At 38.8% G+C, this 18039-nt stretch overlaps 1 protein-coding gene across 4 annotated transcripts in view; it reads left to right on the top strand.

Annotated features, from left to right (window-relative positions):
• Positions 1 to 6152: 6152 nt before the first annotated feature.
• Positions 6153 to 18039, top strand: part of apba2 (amyloid beta precursor protein binding family A member 2) — a 51594-nt gene continuing 39707 nt past the window's right edge. For 2 of the 4 annotated variants that reach the window (XM_062963010.1, XM_062963006.1), the window contains exon 1: positions 6155 to 6436. The gene's annotated coding sequence lies outside the window, so the exon portion shown is untranslated. Of the gene's footprint in view, positions 6491 to 11837; positions 12088 to 18039 lie in introns of those variants that run through there. The other 2 variants (XM_062963007.1, XM_062963008.1) reach the window with 2 other exon arrangements.

Here is an 18039-nt window from a genome sequence, read left to right as displayed (position 1 = left end):
AGTATAGCACAATATAAACATTATATATTACTATATTGTACTATACGACTATGCTGCAATATTATTAGTAATATTACATGTAATATATAAATTTAAATAGTGTATTATTATAATATTGTATTACATTATAATATTATTATCAATATTATATGTATATAGAATATATTATATTATTAGCATAGCACAATATAAGCATTATATATTACTATATTGTACTATACCACTATGCTGCAATATTATTAGTAATATTATATGTAATATATAATATACAATTAAAATAATGTATTATTATTATATTGTATTATAATATTATTATAAGAATTATTTGTATTTACAATATATTATATTATTAGCATAGCACAATATAAGCATTATATATTACTATGTTGTACTATAACACTATACTGCAATATTGTTAGTAATTTTACATGTAATATATAATATACAATTAAAATAGTGTATTATTATATTGTATTGCATTATAATATGAATATTATATGTATATGTGATATATTATATTATTAGCATAGCACAATATAAGCATTATATACTGCTATATTGTACTATACCACTATACTGCAATATTTTAGTAATATTACATGTACTATATAATATACAAGTAAAACAGTGTATTACATTATAATGTTATTATCAATATTATATGTATATTCAATATATTATGTTATTAGTATAACATAATGTTAATATTATATATTATTATATTGCTATATTTAGCAATTTCCTTATTTATTTATTTATTTATTAGCGACATTTATATCCCACCCTTCTCACCCCGAAGGGGACTCAGGGCGGTTTATTATATTTTATTGCAATATTGCTATATTAGTAATATTGCATGTAATATAAATATACAATTATAATAGTGAATTATAATTATTATTACATTGTATTTCATCATAATATTACATGTATATACAATATATTATAATTATTTCCATTGTCGGAAACATCGCCTGCAGCAGTTGGATTCATGGACGGCCTCCCATCTGAGTACTAACCAGGGCTGACCCTGCTTGACTTCCAATATCAGTCATTATACTTCATATATTTGTGTTGGGCAGGTACACATTTCATGCCATTTATTAGAAATACTCATTAGTAGCTTCGCAATTATACAATTTGTCCTATTAGAAAATGCCTATGTGGATAATGCTGAGTAGGTACCTAATCCTTTCTTTGTTTACACTGCCCTCTTGTGGTTGCACCTAAGTACTGCCTGTAGCTAATCCTTTCTATTCGTGGAGTACATTATTGTTAACTTTTGTCCCGAAATGGAGTGGATTCTGTAGCCGAAACTCCACAGTCATTTTAAGTTGGGGAATAAAGAGCCTGCGTGCCACGCTTGGTCCCGATCCCTCCAGCCGTGGAGGAGCCTTTGTGGGACAAACACACCAACAAAAACCTACAAAAGTTGACTCTTATAGTATCAAGAGATGTGAGAATGCACTTGAAATAACCGAATCCCTTTCCTTGTGCTGGCATGGAACCCCTTCGGTGTCTCTAAAGCCTCGCGTTAAGCTGGTTTCCTCTTTTCTGTTGACTCACAAATCCTGAGCATAATTTTGCATCCCTTTGATAGATTTCTAGGTCACTCAGTCTGTTTTATATCCGCAAGCAGGAAAAAGGGGAGGGAAAAGGGAAAAGAGTCGTCTGCTCGTTTCATTTAAGGAATTCTTCTAATATTCCTTCAGGAATTGTCGTTTTTTCTGTATTCAATGTTTCTGACACACTTCCCAGGTATAATAATAGTCTGGTGTTCTTCTATAGGCTTCCATGAAGGCAAAACTATTTCTTTTCCATTAGGATCCCTGTTAATAAAGGTCTCTTTTAGCTTCCATTTTTGTGCTCCTAAAAACATATGAAGGAGAGGCAGGTAATTTATTATTATTATTATTATTATTATTATTATTATTATTATTATTATTATTATTGACACAAAGACAGAGCATGACAGCAAATGAGATATATATGATGGGTTATTTGATATTAATTACATTATTATTATTATTGACATAAAGACAAGAGTATGACACAGTAAATGAGATATATATGATGGATTATTTAATATTAATTGCATTATTATTATTATTGACATAAAGACAAGAGTATGACACAGCAAACGAGATATATATGATGGATTATTTAATATTAATTGCATTATTATTATTATTATTATTATTATTATTATTATTGACATAAAGCCAGAGTATGACACAGTAAATGAGATATATATGATGGATTATTTAATATTAATTGCATTATTATTATTATTATTGACATAAAGAGCATGACAGCAAACGAGATATATGATAGATTATTTAATATTAATTGCATTATTATTATTGACATAAAGACAGAGTATGACACAGTAAATGAGATATATATGATGGATTATTTAATATTAATTGCATTATTATTATTATTATTATTGACATAAAGCCAGAGTATGACACAGTAAATGAGATATATATGATGGATTATTTAATATTAATTGCATTATTATTATTATTATTATTATTATTGACATAAAGAGCATGACAGCAAACGAGATATATGATAGATTATTTAATATTAATTGCATTATTATTATTGACATAAAGACAGAGTATGACACAGTAAATGAGATATATATGATGGATTATTTAATATTATTATTGACAAAGACAGTATGATAGCAAATGAGATATGTATGATGGATTATTTAATATTAATTACATTATTATTATTGACATAAAGACAGCATGACAGCAGACGAGATACACATGATGGATTATTTAATATTAATTACATTATTATTATTATTATTATTATTATTGACACAAAATCAGAGTATGACACAGCAGATGAGATATGTATGATGGATTATTCAATATTAATTAATTAATTATTATTATTATTACTATTATTATTTGCTTCCCACTTTGCCAAATCCTCCATCAAAGTTGCGTATGACAGCTCTCCAAATCCACTTTGTCTGCGCTTTAATGGACTATCGAGTTTATGGTGAAATATCCTGGCGCATCTTTTTGCTTAAGCATCGAACGCCTGCTTAAACAGCCTGCTTAATTAATTAAGAGCGCATTAAAATCACACATTTCATACGGCGGAGAGAGCGGACGATAAAGTAAACTTTGATTCCTGCTATAAATTTACCTTCAGCCAAAACTGAATAATTCATGGCCCGCGACGTAGAATACATACAAGGCATGCCGTCAGCCCCAACTGGAAGGGACTGGATAAGTAGGCCAGTTTGGCTTTTTAGAAATTCAGGTTTTGAGGGATTAGGTTCCAAGATCAGATGGGATTCGTTGCATTTAGAGTCTTTTATTCTATTATTATTATTATTATTATTACTACCGTTTGTTTGTGCCCCGCTTTTTCTCTCCACAAGGAGACTCAAAGGGGCAATGTATGTAAGTCAGTTGTTGACTTACATATAGTCCGTTGTTGACTTACATATAGTCAGTTATGGACTTACATATAGTCCGTTGTTGACTTACATATAGTCAGTTGTGGACTTACATATAGTCCGTTGTTGACTTACATATAGTCAGTTGTGGACTTACATATAGTCCGTTGTTGACTTACATATAGTCAGTTGTGGACTTACATATAGTCCGTTGTTGACTTACATATAGTCAGTTGTGGACTTACATATAGTCCGTTGTTGACTTACATATAGTCAGTTGTGGACTTACATATAGTCCGTTGTTGACTTACATATAGTCAGTTGTGGACTTACATATAGTCCGTTGTTGACTTACATATAGTCAGTTGTGGACTTACATATAGTCCGTTGTTGACTTACATATAGTCAGTTGTTGACTTACATATAGTCCGTTGTTGACTTACATATAGTCAGTTGTTGACTTACATATAGTCCGTTGTTGACTTACATATAGTCAGTTATGGACTTACATATAGTCCATTGTTGACTTACATATAGTCAGTTGTGGACTTACATATAGTCCATTGTTGACTTACATATAGTCAGTTGTTGACTTACATATAGTCAGTTGTGGACTTACATATAGTCCGTTGTTGACTTACATATAGTCAGTTGTGGACTTACATATAGTCCGTTGTTGACTTACATATAGTCAGTTGTTGACTTACATATAGTCAGTTATGGACTTACATATAGTCCGTTGTTGACTTACATATAGTCAGTTGTTGACTTACATATAGTCCGTTGTTGACTTACATATAGTCAGTTATGGACTTACATATAGTCCATTGTTGACTTACATATAGTCAGTTGTGGACTTACATATAGTCCATTGTTGACTTACATATAGTCAGTTGTTGACTTGGGGAGCCACAGTGGCGCAATGGTTTAAACCCTTGTCCCTACTGACCTGAAGGTTGGAAGTTCAAATCCGTAAGATGGGGTGAGCTTCTGTCTGTCAGCTTTAGCTTGCGGAGACATAGAGAAGCCTTCCAGTAGCACATCTGGGCATTCCCTGGGCAATATCTCTGTAGATAGCCAATTCTCTCACACCAGTATGTTCTCAAGTTGCTTCTGACATGATAAAAATTTTTGTCTTATGGTGTCCCCATAATTCCATAGGCTTTTCTTAAGCGATGAATACAACCAGTCCCTTCCTCTGACAGTCTCCCATCCAAGTCCCTAACCAAGGCTGACCCCGCTTGACTTAACATCAGGCAGGATCTGATGCCTCTAGATCCCAAACTTGGGTCTTCTAGGTGTTTTGGACATCAGCTCCCAGAATCCCTTGTCATTGAAACTTCTGGGAGTTAGAGTCCCAAACACCTGGAAGACTAGAGTTTGGGAAAGACTGATATGGATCCTTTGAGTCTATGTGCTTTAGGACCACCAATGGACTTGTGGTGGCCCCATGCATGAAGATCATGGTCTCCCATCCAAGTCCTTAATTGAGGTTGATCCCACGTAGCCTCCAACATCAGTCAGGATCTGATGCCTCTAGATCCCAAACTTGGGTCTTCCAGGTGTTTTGGACATCATCTCCCAGAATCCATGATCATGGACCAAAGCAGCAGAAGCTTCTGGGAGTTGGAGTTGGAGTCCCAAACACCTGGAAGATGAGAGTCTGGAAGACTTTGAGGGCCAGCAATGGACTTGTGGTGGCCCCACGAAGATCACAGAATTGGGTCTTCCAGGTGTTTAGGACATCAGCTCCTAGAATACATGATCATGGACCAATGCAGCAGAAGCTTATGGGAGTTGGAGTTGGAGTCCCAAACACCTGGAAGACGAGAGTCTGGAAGACGTTGAGTCTATGTGTTTGAGGGCCACCAATGGACTTGTGGTGGCCCCATGAAGATCACAGAATTGGGTCTTCCAGGTGTTTTGGACATCATCTCCCAGAATCCATGATCATGGACCAAAGCAGCAGAAGCTTATGGGAGTTGGAGTTGGAGTCCCAAACACCTGGAAGACGAGAGTCTGGAAGACGTTGAGTCTATGTGTTTGAGGGCCACCAATGGACTTGTGGTGGCCCCATGAAGATCACAGAATTGGGTCTTCCAGGTGTTTTGGACATCATCTCCCAGAATCCATGATCATGGACCAAAGCAGCAGAAGCTTATGGGAGTTGGAGTTGGAGTCCCAAACACCTGGAAGACGAGAGTCTGGAAGACGTTGAGTCTATGTGTTTGAGGGCCGCCAATGGACTTGTGGTGGCCCCATGAAGATCACAGAATTGGGTCTTCCAGGTGTTTTGGACATCATCTCCCAGAATCCATGATCATGGACCAAAGCAGCAGAAGCTTATGGGAGTTGGAGTTGGAGTCCCAAACACCTGGAAGACGAGAGTCTGGAAGACTTTGAGTCTATGTGTTTGAGGATCACCAATGGATGTTCCTTCAAGCCAACTTTCTCCTAGCTTTGGAGGTTCTAGGACAGGCTTGGGCCAACTTGGGCCCTCCAGGTGTTTTGGACTTCAACTCCCACCATTCCTAACAGCCTACCGGCTGTTAGGAATGGTGGGAGTTGAAGTCCAAAACACCTGGAGGGCCCACGTTGGCCGATGTCTTAGTCAAGGGATGCTCAGAGGTCCCTTCCTCCAAAATCCAGCCTTTAAGTTGGTCTCCCACCCCCCAAAAAGCTTCCCATTTGAGCTCTCTCCATCCTTGGTTGCAAGGATGCCAGCTTGGAGTCCTGCCGTCCTTGCGCCATCCACGTTCCGGGGCTTTGGGAGCGCAGCTGGTTCTCTCTCTCTCTCTCTCTCATTCTGTGTATTTCTCTCCTTTGCCCAACTCAGCTTCCCGGGTTAATTAGCAGTCTCGGCGTGTCGACTTCATCCGGAGCCACACAAAAGGGAGCCAAGGGCTGGGAAGGAAGGAAAGAAGGAGGAGAAAGAGAAAAGCAGGTTGCTTCTCCATTGGCACAGAGGAGGAGGAGAGGAAGGCTTTGCATCCCCAAAGCATCCAGGTAAGAAGCCAAATAGATGGGGAAGAGGCAAGGGGAGACAAAGCCTTGAAGCAGGTGGGTCCTCGTTCCTTTTCGACAACAACTGAGGTTTCCATGCCGGAAACCTCGAGTGTGTAGGGATGTCTTTGCACCCCAAAATCATCCATGCCTTTGCAAACCCTTGGAGAGATAGATGGGGAGGACCTTGAGCTGTCCAATGTACAAACCTTTATTTTCTTGCAAGGAATGTATTATTCCCCCCTTTGTTTTGTCCCCCAAAAATCTCCCAATGCAGTGCAGCTTCTTCCCCAGTTTTCCCATATTGATGCCTGCAATATGCACCTTCCGCTGTCACCCAGCAACATGAAAATAAGGGATTTTTTTTTTTTTTGCATTTGGTTTTATCCAAATTTTGCCCGGTTTCATTGGCTGTGCCCCAAATCTGCTGGTGGGGAAAGGCTTGGCCGGGAGGAAAGAAAAGAATAGCAGGTATTTTGGATTGAGATTGGATCCCAGGGAGGATTATCGATCCCTTCCCATCCCTATTGAACCTCCTCTTCTCCAGAGGATTGATGGCATTGGGGAGGGGGCTCCATGCCATTCAACCCGGGTCTTGCATTTCAGAGTGTTATATATCTATAGGACATCCTAGGTATCCCTAATCTCTATACTGAGACCCATAGGATGTAGTAAAATGGCATTATATGGGTCTACACTGACCATATAATGCAGTTTGCACTGTTTGAATCTGCATTATATGGTTAGCAAAGTCCCATATGATGGTGTTTATACTATATTATATAGGTCTCTGTATGGGTCTGCACTGATCCAAACTTAGATGCCATGCATGGGTCTACACTGGCCATATAATGCAGTTTGAATCTGCATTGTATGGTTATCGATGACCCATATGATGATGTTTATACTATATTATATAGGTCTCTGTATGAATCTGCACTGATCCAGGCTTAGATGCCATGCATGGGTCTACACTGGCCATATAATGCAGTTTGAATCTGCATTGTATGGTTATCGATGACCCATATGATGATGTTTATACTATATTATATAGGTCTCTGTATGAATCTGCACTGATCCAGGCTTAGCTGCCATGCATGGGTCTACACTGACCATATAATGCAGTTTGAATCTGCATTGTATGGTTATCGATGACCCATATGATGATGTTTATACTATATTATATAGGTCTCTGTATGAATCTGCACTGATCCAGGCTTAGCTGCCATGCATGGGTCTACACTGACCATATAATGCAGTTTACAGTCTTTGAATCTGCATTATATGGTTAGCAAAGACCCATATAATGGTGTTTATACTACATTATATAGGTCTCAGTATGAATCTACATTGATCCAGGCTTAGAAGCCATGCATGTCTTTGCAGGTTCTTAGTTTGCACAAATCCATAGGTATAATGTATATGATGGCTATTGGCTATTTCACAGTCTCTTCAATGCAATGCCTTAGTTTTACTATATTATATAGATTTCAATATGGGTCTGCATTAATCCAGGCTTAGATGCCATGCATGGCTTTGCAGGGTCTTAGTTTGCACAAATCCATAGGTATAATGTATATGATAGCTATTGCAAGGAAATTCAACCCGGCTATTGCACAATCTTTTCAATACAATGCCTTAGTTTTATTATATTATATAGGTTTCAATATGGGTCTGCATTAATCCAGGTTTAGATGCTATGCATGTTTTTTGCAGAGTCTTAGTTTACACAGATCCATAGGTATAATGTATATGATGGCTATTGGCTATTGCATGGTCTCTTCGATGCACTGCCTTAGTTTTACTACATTATATAGGTTTCAATATGGGTCTGCATTAATCCAGGCTTAGATGCCATGCATGGCTTTGTAGGGTCTTAATTTGCTTAGGTATAATGTATATGATGTTGCACAAATCCATAGGTATAATGTATATGATGGCTATTGGAAGGAAATCCAACCCAGCTATTCCATAGTCTCTTCGATGCCATTCCTTAGGTATATAATAGCAGTGGTAATGGAATAAGACACATCGAATCACCGTCATGTGGCAATATTTCCAGGGATGAAGTGGATCCCTCTGGGATTCAGGCCAAAGCTGTCAGGAAATGAGATCTTTTGAGTCATTCTTGATATTCCCATGTCTGTTTTGGGATGCAGACCAAACTTGTCGGAAGTGTTGTGTCCCTGCGTCCTTTGCCTCTTGCTTCGGACCAAGTTCTGCCTCCGACTGGGAGAGGACGGGGCTGCTCCCAGGAAGGATCCTTTGATTATTGTGTGTTGTGTGTTGTGTGGCTTCCATGAGACCAGCTCTCCGTAAGATGGAGAAGGAGTTCTGCTTCCTCGGCTTCCCCTCCTTCTCTCCCCCTTGTTTCCCTCTCTCTCTCTCTCTCTTTTTTGGCTCAGCCTCTCTGTTGCTATGGTTCGGGGTCTGCCAAGCGGGTGGGTGGGATTGTCTTGGGAAGATTTCACATGCTTTGCATGCAGAGAATGAGACCAAGCAGCATGGAGACCTTCCCTTCCTGGCACCATTGTGCCACTTTTTTCCCTGCTGCCTCCCATTGAGGAAACTGCAGAGAGAGAGAGAGAGAAAAGGGAGATTTCCCCTCTCTATGGGGAAGGGTCTCCGTTCTCCACAAAGGTGGGATCCCTAGGCATTTCCGGGGTCCTCCAACGCGACTCGGTGGTCTCCTGGGGGTCCTGGGAGAGGGTTTGGGTCCCGGAACGCCAAAGCCGCAGTCTGCCTGGCTTTGTTCCAGGGTGACCTCCCTCGGCTGCCATTCCTGCAGTGCACCTTCCGCCGTGGTTGCAAGGCACGGAGAAGGGTTCGGATTATGTACATCTGTGTGTATATATAATATGATCTTAGCTTGGCAGTGCCATCTCTGGGAAGCGGGCAGATGGATGGTGGGGAAGGCTCAGGTGCGGAGCCATGGGGTGCCCAACCAGCTTCAGCCGTTCATTTGGCACCGTTCTCCGGATGGTAGATTTTGCAGAGAGGAAGCAAAAAAACCTCCGAAATCTCCTCCGTGCATATGTCCAGATTTGGCCCTTGTGCTGTTGCTGACCTTGGCCTTTTCTCCTTATATCGTAGCCTCCCAGTTAATGGGAACTCAAGCAACCGGCAAACCAAAATCAGAACCAATACTAGTTTTAATTATAAGCCGCTTTGACTTTCCTTCGGGAGAGACAAAGCAGAGTATAAATAAACATAAACATTATTAATTATTTAACATAAATTATAAATATATAATATATTGTATATACTTATAACATTGATAATAATATAATGTAATACAATATTATACTAATAATATAATAATATTAATTATATATTATATATTAAATGTAATATTACTAATAATATTACCATATAATGATATAGTAAAAGGTAAAGTTTTCCCCTGACGTTAAGTCCAGTTGTGTATGATTCTGGGGGTTGGTGCTCATCTCCATTTCTAAGCCAAAGAGCCGGCATTGTCCATAGACATCTCCAAGGTCATGTGGCCACTGGCATGACTGCATGACTGCATGGAGCGCCGTTACCTTCCTGCCGGAGCGGTACCTATTGATCTACTCACATTGGCATGTTTTCAAACTACTAGGTTGGCAGAAGCTGGAGCTATCAGCAGCCGCTCACTCTGCTCCCGGGATTTGAACCTGGGACCTTTTGGTCTGCAAGTTCAGCAGCTCAGTGCTTTAACACACTGCGCCACCATTATATTATATATTATATTGTATTATAATGTAATACAATATTATACTACTAATAATAATATAATAATATAATATTAATTATATATTATATATTAAATGTAATATTACTAATAATATTACCATATAATGATATAGTACAATATAGTAATTTAATGCTTATATTGTGCTATGCTAATAATATATTGTATGTACATTTGATTTGTAAACCATTCTGAGTCCCCTCCGGGGTGACCTTGATTAGCATTGAATAGCCTTGCAGCTTCAAAGCCTGGCTGCTTGCATAAAGAGCAACATTAAAAAAAATTGGAATTCCAGACAGGAAACAATCAGGGCCAGAGGATGCCTCCCAACAAAGGATTTCCCCAGGCAGGAAGCAGCCAGGCTTTGAAGATGCAAGGCTATTCGGTGCTAATCAAGCTGGCCAATTGCTACCTTCACATCGTATTTGATTCTGTATCTCAAGTCTTGTTTGGATTTCTATATAATTTTTTATATAATTTTGTTTGGCTACACGTAGTTTAATTTATTGATGTTAGGTTTAATTTATTGATGTTAGACGTTAAATTGATGTGAGGTTTTAATGTTATGTAAGTATTTGTTTGTTTACAGGGGCATTGAATGTTTGCCATTTTATGTTGGAATCCGCCCTGAGTCCCCTTGGGAAGATACAAATAAAGTTTTATTATTATTATTATTATTATTATTGACACAACGACGTTGTATGACACAGCAAACAAGATAGATATGCTGGATTTCGTATCACAAAATCCCAAGTTGAACACTTCCCAAGTGTCTAGGACTGTGTGATGTATTATTATTATTATTATTATTATTATTATTATTATTATTATTATTATTATTATTATTTTATATTGTATGACACAGCAAACAAGATAGATATGCTGGATTTCGTATCACAAAATCCCAAGTTGAACACTTCCCAAGTGTCTAGGACTGAGTGATGTATTATTATTATTATTATTATTATTATTATTATTATTATTATTATTATTATTATTGTATGACACAGCAAACAAGATAGATATGCTGGATTTCGTATCACAAAATCCCAAGTCGAACACTTCCCAAGTGTCTAGGACTGAGTGATGTATTATTATTATTATTATTATTATTATTATTATTATTATTATTATTATTGTATGACACAGCAAACAAGATAGATATGCTGGATTTCGTATCACAAAATCCCAAGTCGAACACTTCCCAAGTGTCTAGGACTGAGTGATGTATTATTATTATTATTATTATTATTATTATTATTATTATTATTATTATTTTATATTGTATGACACAGCAAACAAGATAGATATGCTGGATTTCGTATCACAAAATCCCAAGTTGAACACTTCCCAAGTGTCTAGGACTGAGTGATGTATTATTATTATTATTATTATTATTATTATTATTATTATTATTATTAGTATATTATAAGTCAGTATAGAGTATATGTTATGGTATGGTATGAGTAAGGCCTGTTGTTGTTAGTCACTCTCAAGCAACCAGAAACTCCATTTCTCCACCATCATGCCTCTTGTCGTGGACAAAGTGGGAGTGGATTGTCTGAAATTTAGATTTGGCGTCTCCCTCTCCCATTTATATTCTGTCAAGGTAACGCCAAACCCCCTTTCTCTCCTCCCTGTTAGTTGTACGTTTTCCTTCTCGAAAGCCCTGCCTCCAGTCTTGCAGCGACGAAGACGAAGCCTTTGATCCGGTAATTTCCTCCTCTCCATTAATGAGGTCTGGAGGGAGAAGGGACTCAATTAGAAATCCTCCGCTTCGTTTGTCTTGGGGTAAACAGCGCGGCCCAGTCTCCTTCTACCTCTTTCCTAGAATGATATTTGCAAAATGTCACTGTTGGGATGGAAGGAAGGCCAATTCGGGATGATGTGGCCGTCTGGCCTTTGAAATGACTCTGAGGTTGGTACCGTGTATTATATTATATTATTATTACAAGAAAACCACACTACAAACTAGTAATACTACAAACTATTATTATTATTATTATTATTATTATTATTATTATTATTATTATTATTATTATGAAAGTTTAAAAGAAACATTCAGTATTTATGAATTTTATTAAAAAAATACAGTATTTATATTCCGCCCTTCTTTCTCACCCCGAAGGGGACTCAGGGCGGATTACAATGAACACATATATGGCAAACATCCAATGCCAACAGACAAACAACATACATTAGACAGACACAGAGGCACTTTTAACATTTTTCCAGCTTCACGATTCCGGCCACAGGGGGAGCTGTTGCTTCACCATCCAGTAGTGGCTGTACTTCCTCATTCCTTTCCTCGTGTTTTGCTGGCAGTTTTTTTTTATAGTGTTGTAAATTGGCCTCCCGCATAAAGCGTCCCTAAATTTCCCTAATTGACAGATGCAACTGTCTTTCGGGGCTGCATAGGTCAACAGCAAGCCGGGGCTATTAATGGTCGGAGGCTTAACCCGACCCGGGCTTCGAACTCATGACCTCTCGGTCAGTAGTGATTTATAGCAGCTGGTTACTAGCCAGCTGCGCCACAGCCCGGCCCCATTTTATTGATTTGTTGATTTGTTGTCGAAGGCTTTCATGGCCGGAATCACTGGGTTGCTGTGAGTTTTCCAGGCTATCTGACCATGTTCTAGTAGCACTCTCTCCTGACGTTTAGCCCACATCTATGGCAGGCATCCTCCGAGGTTGGGAGGCCTGTTGGAAACTAGGCCAGTGGGGTTTTTATATCTGTGGAATGATGTCCAGGGTGGGAAAAAAAGAACTTTTGTCTGTGTGAATGTTGCCATTGGCTAGCTTGATTAGCATTGAATAGGCTTGGAACTGCAAAGTCAATCAGTGTGGGTATCTGCATAGAGGCCTGTTGGAAACGAGGCAAGTGGACTCTGTCTATCTATATATCTACAGTAGAGTCTCACTTATCCAAGACTTGCTTATCCAAGGTTCTGGATTATCCAAGGCATTTTTGTAGTCAATGTTTTCAATACATCGTGATATTTTGGTGCTAAATTCGTAAATACAGTCATTACAACATGACATTACTGCGTATCGAACTACTTTTTCTGTCAAATTTGTTGTATAACCTGATGTTTTGGTGCTTAATTTGTAAAATCATAACCTAATTTGATGTTTAATAGGCTTTTCCTTAATCCCTCCTTATTATCCAACATATTCACTTATCCAACGTTCCGTTTACCTTGGATAAGTGAGACTCTACTGTATCTATCTATCCATATCTATATATTTCTGTGGAATGTCTAGGGTGGGAAAAGGAAGTGTTGTCTACTTGAGGCAAGTGTGAATGTTGCCACTTTGATTAGCATTGAATGGTCTTGCAGCTTCAAAGCCTGGCTGCTTCCTGCCTGGGGAAATCCTCTTTTATGGGGGGGGGGGTGTTAGCTGGCCCTGATTGTCTTGGGGACTCTTTGCTCATGGATGATGGGTTATGTTATGCTTTCGAGCAGGCATGGGCCAACTTGGGCCCTCCCTCCGGGTGTTTTGGACTTCAACTCCCACCATTCCTAACAGCCGGCAGGCTGTTAGGAATGGTGGGAGTTGAAGTCCAAAACACCCGGAGGGAGGGCCCAAGTTGGCCCATGCCTGCTTTAGAGAGAATATCAAAGCAGATAATCCACATGATCCACTTTAAACTGGATTATTTGAGTCTACACCGCCCTATAATCCAGTTCAAAGCAGATCATCTGAATTTTATTTGGCCTGAGATACCAAACAGTGAGCAAGATCCACTGAACACAGGCTGGCTTTGGGAGTCTACACTGTCGAGTTAATGCAGTTTGGCGCCGCTTTAACCTTAGCTCAATGCTACGGGATCCTGGGAGATGTAGTTTGGCGCTCTTGGGCAGAGAAGGCCCAAATTGCAGATATATGTAGTAAATAAATAAATAATAAATATTTTCCTGTATTATTATTAGTAGTAGTACATGTATTATTTTACTCTGTTATTATTAAAAGTATACATTTACATTGAAGAAGATGAGAATCATGATTTGGTCAGAGTTGGACAGTCTTATCTTAAATTAGAGCTTGATGTAAATACTAGCTGTGCCCGGCCACGCGTTGCTGTGGCAAACTGGTGGTGGTATTGGTTAAAAATTGTTGTGTAATTTTTATTTGACTTTATTTGCATTTTTTATTAATTTTATTGTAAGTTATATTTTTATTTATTATATTTTATTATTTTCTTGTATTATTTTTAGTTATTTTCTGTTATTATTGTATTTTATTGTATTAATCTTTTAGTGTTTTAAATTATTTTTAGTGTTTTTTATTATTTTTTATTGGGTTGCTAGGAGACCAAGTTGGAGGAGCTTAGCCTTCTAACTGGCAGCAATTGGATAAAAGCAATTATTCCTCTCTCTCTCTCTAATTAGGACTTTATTTTTCTTTTCTTTTTGTTGTATCAACCTAGAGGCGTGGATGATGGGTTGTGTTGTCAAATTTCGAGGTTGGGGGGCCTGTAGTTTTGTTGTTTTGTGGGTCGCCGTGATGCCATCACTTTTTTATATATATAGATTCAAAAACATTTAACCTACCGATGCCTCAGTTAATGTAATTTTATTGGTATCTATTTTTATTTCTGAAATTTACCACCCTCGGCTTATACTTGAGTCAATGTTTTCCCAGTTTTTTTTTAGTGGTAAGATTTGGTGCCTTTGTTTATATTCAGGTCGGCTTATACTCGAGTATATACGGTATATAAGTGCTCTCTCTCATGTACGCACAGCCCGAATAGCGCAGAATTGTCTAGCTTTTCTCCTTCTTAATATGCTTAATATCGAGTGGCAGGCATTTTATTACAGCCGCTGTTGGGTCAGAGGCGAAATCCGTGCCCGGCATCCCAAGGCTCGCCCGGTCTCATCAATTTCCCTTTGAAGCCCAACGGGATTCGCCGGGCAGATTGCACAAAGGTCCGGGTCGCGTCCATCCACACTGCGGAATTAATGCAGTTTGGCACTGCTTCCGCTGCCAGGGAACCCTGGGAGTTGCCGCTTCCCAAGGTCTGCCCAAGAATGCAAAACTACAACTCCCAGGACCCCGTGGCAACGAGCCGTGGCGGTTAAAGTGGTGTCAAACTGCATTAGTTCCGCCGTGTAGATGCTCGGTGAAATTACCTGGGATGGCTTGACGTATTGGGACCCCCCCGGGAGCAGGGCCAGGCTTATCCTGAATGGCAAATAGGAAGGGAAGAGGCTTCTGTTTGCATTGCTGGCTGTAAATTCTCCCTTTGTCAGGAAGAGAGACGGAGAGGGGTCAGCCAGGCAGAGCTGGATAAATAATTCATTTGCGTCCCTTCCTGCCCATTTTGCACGGGGAGCCATTGGGTTGTGTGTTTCGAGCCAAAGAAAATGCATAAGAACACAAAGGCATGTGTTATAGTAACCCCATAAAGGGAAACGGTGGCCTCCAGATGTATTGGACTGTGTATTCCATCATCTTTGTAATATGTGGTCCCTAATAATGATAATAATAATAATAATAATAATAATAATAATAATAATAATAATAATAATAATAATAATAATAAAAACTCAGCCACTATCAGGACCTCAAGATTGAACTGCAAAGACTCTGGCAGAAACCAGCGCAGGTGGTCCCGGTGGTGATGGGCACACTGGGTGCCGTGCCAAGAGATCTCAGCCGGCATTTGGAAACAATAGACATTGACAAAATTACGATCTACCAACTGCAAAAGGCCACCCTACTGGGATCTGCACGCATCATCCAAAAATACATCACACAGTCCTAGACACTTGGGAAGTGTTCGACTTGTGCTTTTGTGATATGAAATCCAGCATATTTATCTTGTTTGCTGTGTCATAATAAAATAATAATAATAATAATAATAACGATCTGCCAGCTGCAAAAGGCCACCCTGCTGGGATCTGCGCGCATCATCCGAAAATGCATCACACAGTCCTAGACACTTGGGAAATGTTCGACTTGTGCTTTTGTGATATGAAATCCAGCATATCTATCTTGTTTGCTGTGTCATAATAAAATAATAATAATAATAATAATAATAATAATAATAATAATAATAACAACAACAACAACAACAACACTGGGATCTGCATGCATCATCCGAAAATACATCACACAGTCCTAGACACTTGGGAAGTGTTCGACTTGTGATTTTGTGATATGAAATCCAGCATATCTATCTTGTTTGCTGTGTCATACAATATAATAATAATAATAATAATAATAATAATAATAATAATAATAATATCACACATAATATTATTATTATAATAATATCACACTTTAGAGGTCCCTTCTAATTCTATGATTCTATGATTCCTATATGACAGAATGGGGTTGGGCTGGATAACCTTTAGAGGTCCCTTCTAATTCTATAATTCTACTAGCTGTGCCCGGCCACGTGTTGCTGTGGCAAAGTGGTGGTGGTATTGGTTAAAAATTGTTGTGTAATTTTTATTTGACGTTATTTGCAATTTTTTTAAATTTTATTGTAAGTTATATTTTTATTTATTATATTTTATTATTTTCTTGTATTATTTTAGTTATTTTCTGTTATTATAGTATTTTATTGTATTAATTTTTTAGTGTTTTTTATTTTTTTATTTTTTTTTGTTGCTAGGAGACCAAGTTGGAGGAGCTTAGCCTTCTAACTGGCAGCAATTGGATAAAAGCAATTATTCCTCTCTCTCTCTCTCTCTAATTAGGACTTTATTTTTCTTTTCTTTTTGTTGTATCCACCTAGAGGCGTGGATGATGGGTTGTGTTGTCAAATTTCGAGGTTGGAGGGCCTGTAGTTTTGTTGCTTTGTGGGTCGCCGTGATGCCATTACTCTTTTATATATATAGATGATTCCTATATGAGAGAATGGGGTTGGGCTGGATGACCTTTGGGGGTCCCTTCCAGTTCTATTATTCTTGGAAATCGGAGTCTATGGGGAATAAATGAGACGCAGAGACGTGATTTGGGTCTGTTTCTCCTTCCTTTCCTATCTCGCCGCTGGATTTCAGAGACTCGGGTTTAGTCAGATTATTTATACAGCAGGATTTAGTGCCTTGCCAGGGCCCTGCTTGCCTGATATCACCGAAGACCAGTCCTGCCATAAATCCCCCTCCTCCCTGGTTAAGCTTTTTATTTCTCTCCCCCCTCCTCGTCCCTTTTTATTTTGCAGAGAGAGAGAGAGAGATAATAATTCCACCCCCACCTTTTTTCTGCCTCTCAATGTCATGGATTTTTAATCTCCAAGAGTCGGCTGAAAGGGAGGAAAATATAGATCTCTTTCATCTCCTCCTTTCCCTCCTTTCTTCTGCAGTTTTTTGGGGATTGAAATATTCGTTTAGAACAGGCCTGGGCAAACTTCGGCCCTCCAGGTGTTTTGGACTACAACTCCCACAATTCCTAACCGCCGGTAGGCGGTTAGGAATTGTGGGAGTTGTAGTCCAAAACACCTGGAGGGCCGAAGTTTGCCCAAGCCTGGTATAGACATATAGTTGTAGCTCACATGCGAAGGAGGACATTGAATGTCCCCACTTGTATGATCTATCAAACATAGTCAAGACTTTTTCGAGCTCAGTTGAATAAATATCTTCAGGAACCGCTTAATGGTTGCAAGTAGAAGGACCTTGTTTCTTGGTAGGAACGTCTCATTTTGAGCAGAGGTTGTCCTCATTCTTCTCCAAGTCCCAATCTGGTTCCTCTCCATTCTCTCCATCTTCCCAGTTGGGTAGCCCAGAAGAACCTCCATCAATGGGACACTTTCTTCAAGACTCCTCTTCAGAAACTTTGGCAACCTTCTTAATGGTTGGAAGTGGAAGGATCTGGTTTCTTGGTAGGACCTTCTCATTGGGAGCAGAGGTTGTTCTCATTC

This window comes from Anolis carolinensis, unplaced genomic scaffold (assembly GCF_035594765.1).
Source record: "Anolis carolinensis isolate JA03-04 unplaced genomic scaffold, rAnoCar3.1.pri scaffold_11, whole genome shotgun sequence".
NCBI lineage: Eukaryota > Metazoa > Chordata > Lepidosauria > Squamata > Dactyloidae > Anolis > Anolis carolinensis.
This window is presented reverse-complemented; position numbering and strand designations above follow the sequence as displayed.